This window comes from Mus caroli, unplaced genomic scaffold (assembly GCF_900094665.2).
Source record: "Mus caroli unplaced genomic scaffold, CAROLI_EIJ_v1.1 scaffold_16441_1, whole genome shotgun sequence".
Classification (NCBI taxonomy): Eukaryota; Metazoa; Chordata; class Mammalia; order Rodentia; family Muridae; genus Mus; species Mus caroli.
Window position 1 is genome coordinate 15675 of NW_018390383.1, and position 4747 is coordinate 20421.

At 38.1% G+C, this 4747-nt stretch overlaps 1 pseudogene; it reads left to right on the forward strand.

The window, feature by feature from the left end:
* LOC110288622 overlaps positions 1-1833 on the forward strand; it is a 4245-nt pseudogene extending 2412 nt beyond the window's left edge.
* Positions 1834-4747: the final 2914 nt, after the last annotated feature.

A 4747-nucleotide genomic window follows, 5' to 3' on the forward strand; every position in this document is an offset into this window, starting at 1 on the left:
TCTCTGGTTTTATGTGAAGTTCCTTGATCCACTTAGACTTGACCTTAGTACAAGGAGATAGGAATGGATCGATTCGCATTCTTCTACATGTTAAGTTGTTGCACTTCTATGTTGTATGCTTTTGCCATGATCCTCAGATTGGTGCTATTTCAAGCATTATGCATGTATATTATTTTCAACCAAATGTAAAATGACATGTAATGACATGTTCTCATTAATTTTGGCTCTGTCTTGTCATCATACGAAGAAACTATTTCAAAGGCACAGGATTATTTCCAGGATGAAATAACAGAGAGATTTGCATGTAATAACCTTTCAGTTCTATATAGAAAAAAAAATCAGCGATTATACTGCTGGTAGTGAATAGTATGAAGTATGTTTTTATGGAAGTGATCTGTTTGTAAAACACATTTATTTCATTCCTGAAACAGATCATGAAGTTCCAGATACTCTTCCTGAGAGAACTCAATCCCCAAATCCTAAGGCTCACTGCAGAATTTCCACTCAAGTGACATCTTACAAATGTAATGAATGTGGCAAATCTTTTACACAGTCCTCAGATCTTAAAGTTCACCACAGGATCCATACTGGAGACAAACCTTACAAATGTAATGAATGTGGCAAAACTTTTACCCACAGTTCATATCTTAAAGTTCACGAGAGAATCCATACTGGGGACAAACCTTACAAATGTAATGAATGTGGGAAATGTTTTACAAAGTCCTCAAATCTTAAAGTTCACCAGAGAATCCATACTGGAGACAAACCTTATAAATGTAATGATTGTGGGAAATTATTTGCCCACTACTCACAGCTTAAATATCACCACAGAATACTTATTGGAGACAAACCTTACAAATGTAATATATGTGGCAAATCTTTTGCACGGTATTCAGATCTTAAAGTTCACCATAGAAGCCATACTGGAGACAAACCTTACAAATGTAATGAGTGTGGGAAATCTTTTACCAAGTCCTCAAGTCTTAAAGTTCACCAGAGATTACATACTGGAGACAAACCTTACAAATGTAATGAATGTGGCAAATCTTTTTCACAGTCCTCAAATCTTAAAGTTCACCAGAGAATCCATACTGGAGACAAACCTTACAAATGTAATGATTGTGGGAAATCTTTTACAAAGTCCTCAAATCTTAAAGTTCACCAGAGAATCCATACTGGAGACAAACCTTATGAATGTAGTAAGTATGGAAAATCATTTACCCAGTATTCCTAACTTAATGATCACCACAAAATCCATAATAAAAGCAAACCTTACAAATGTAATAAGTGTTGTAAATCATTTACAGATTCCTCATCTCTTCAAGTTCACCACAGAATCCATACTGGACATATATCTTAAAAATATATTAAATGTGGCAAATCTTTACACAGTCCTCAGATCTTAAATTTCACCACCAAATCCACACTGGAAACAAACTTTACTAATATAATCAATATGACATATCATTAACCAACTCCTTAAATTTTCAAGTTCACTACAGAATCCGTATAAGAGGTAATCTTCACAAATGAAAAGAGTTGACAAGGCTCTTTTCTTGTCCTCAACTCTCCAAGTACATCAAAAAATCCATATGGGAAAGCAGCCTTATAAGTGCAGTGAATGTGGGAAAAAATTTTCCTGGTCCCCCAACACCCGTCGTCAAAGTCATTACAGAATTCATTTTGGAGACAAACATTCCTAATGTAAAGCATGTGGAAATTTATTCACAGTAATCAAATCTTCAAACACAGCTCAGCATGGATACTGGAGAGAAACCTTACAAATGTAAACAATATGGCAAATCATTTAGCAAAAGCTCAAACCTCAGATAAAATAGATTCAAGCAGCAGACTAACTTGATATGTAATTACTTTCTAAGTATTTATATAGAAATGTTATTTTTAAATGATAAATATCATTATAAGAATTTAAAATGTGTTTAAAACTTGCTCATGAGAGAATGCCCACAAGGTACCATTATACATAGTAGGAATTGGAAACCCTTACTTTGAAGTAATTGTTATATTCACATAAAATTATTTTATAAAAAAAATATGAAAAAATATCATTCACCCAGCATTAATCTGATATCACTGATGAATAACTGTATAGAGTTCATTTTCAAACTCACTAAAGAAATTATATTCTAATATGTACACATTTAAACCAAAATAATATTAATAAATATTTTTGTATAAGCATGTTGATTAATGTTCTGTATATTTTAGTATGGTAGAATATTGGGATTTGAGAGATATCATCTCAGTGAAGGTTATTGTGATGTTAGTCCTTGAGCTTTTATAGAGTAATTTTTAATTTCAAACTAATCCCTTCTTTGTCACATTTATCAATAAATATATTACAACTGCATTTATTACTACTGCCTTGGTGTGATTACTATCAATTTTATGTTGGAATGGTGCCTTATTTAGAGTTTCTATTCCTGTAGAAAACATCATGAACAAGAAGCAAGTTGGAGAGGAAAGAGTTTACATAGCTTAAACTTCCAAATTGCTGTTCATCATCAAAGGAAGTCTAGACAGAAACTCACACAGGGCAGGAACTTGTAGGCAGTAGTAGACACAGTAGCCATGGAAGAATGTTGCTTATTGGCTTCTTCCCTTGGTGTGCTCAGCTTGCTTTCTTATAGAACCCAGGACTACTAGCCAAGGGATAGCACCATGTAGGGTTAAAGGTCCTGCATCCACTCTGACACAGGGCTTCACTACACCGGAAGGCAGGACACATGAGTTGAAGTCCCTTACCCCATGCTGTCACCAGGCAGGTGATGGGCAGTAGGGAAGCTCCCAGACACTCCCCCAGAGTGGGGAAGTGCATGCAGTAGGAGGCAGCCAGATCTGGCTTGGGAGTCCCAGGGCCTGCAATGAGGCCGTGCCTTCTGGTTTTCAGACTCTTGGACATCCAAGTGCCTATGAAAACCATGAAAGAGCTGAGAACAGAGGCCCACAGGCTGGACCTAGCCTGGGGCTGGGGCTGGGGAGGGAGGAGAAGAGGGAGCTCCAGCTGGTCCTGTTGGCATCATCCTTGGCTTCATGGTAGTGGTGGGCTTGTGCTTGGCTTGCTGGTAGTTGTGGTTGGTAGGGCAGGGAGGCCTTCTACAAGAAAGAAGACTGCGACTTTAAAGGTGAAGACCTTTTCCATGACTCCCAAAAAGGATCCTGATGAAAAGAGGCAGTCTATAGTTTTAAGGCATTTATTGCCATGGCAGAAAGTGGTTATATAAAATCATATCCCATTTCTCAGGGTTGGCCTGAGATTATATACCTTTTGCAGGGAGGAATGTCTGGGAAGGAAAGCTTATTAGCTAAGACCTCCTGGTCTTAAGGTACCTCATAAAATGGAGATCTGTCTTGAGCCTATGTGACCACAGGTCACATCCTCTACCTGTGGAGATGCTTGGGGCATTGCTCTCATGTGACTAATAACCACAAATATATGGGGGGATGCAGCTAGTGACAGGAGCCTGGTGCCCAGAAACAGGCAAAACTTCAGTGTTTCCTGGGCTTCAAGGCTTCAACCAGAGACCAAGCTACCTTTCAATGTCCCTCAGCATCACCCACAATAGGCTAGGCCCTCTCCCTTTGATCACTAATTGAGAAAATGGATTTCATGGAGGCATTTCTTCAAGGGGGGCTCCTTTCTCTGTGATAATTGCAGTTTGAATTAAGTTGACACAAAACACTACCCAGTAAAACTGACCCTCTGTTACCTTGACACATAACACATCACTTTTAAGCCTCAAGTCTTACTTTCTTATTCATCCACAAGATCTAAATAACTTTAAAATACAACAGTAATTACACATTCTTATACACTAAAATTTCAATCCCTTTAAAATATCCAATCTATTTTGAAATAGATTGTTAGTCCTTGAGCTTTTATAGAGTAATTTTTTATTTCAAACTAATCCCTTCTTTGTCACATTTATCAATAAATATATTACAACTGCCTTTTATTACTACTGCATTGGTGTGATTGCTATCAATTTTATGCTGGAATGGTGTCTTATTTAGAGTTTCTATTCCTGTAGAAAACATCATGACCAAGAAGCAAGTTGGAGAGGAAAGAGTATTCAATGTATTTCAACAATTCAAAGTCTCTTTACTGTGGGTTCCACTAAAATACTTTCTCACTTAAAGAGGGAAATATATCAGGGCATAATCAATACTGAAAGCAAAATCAACTCTAACTCTCCAATATCTAGGATTCACTCACTGTCTTGTGGGGTCCTCCAAGGACTTGGGTCACTCCTCCAGCTCTGCCCTTTGTAACACACCCCTTGTCTTCTAGGTTACAGCTGCCTGTACTCCAATGCTGGTGTTGTTCTTGGTGGTTATCTCATGGTACTGGCATCTCCAATACACTGTTGTCTTCCTCTACAACTAGGCTTCACCAATAGCCTCTCATAGGCTCTCTTCTGCCAACCTTCAACTCCTTTGCATGACCCCTTAAATCTTGGGCCATCAATAACAACTGAGGCTGCATCTTCACCAGTGGTCTTCCATGGCCTCTCACAGTGCCAAGCCTCAACTGCTATTCATGACCCTTTCATGCCTTCAAGACCAGTACTACCTGGGGGACTCTTACACATTACCAAGTCTAGATGACGCATGAGGTACAACCTTGGATATCTCTAGAACACAGCTTCTTTATATTCTCAGAAAATTCTGCCCAGAAGTTTTCACCTCCATAATGATAGTCTCTTCTTACTCACCATTAATTTCT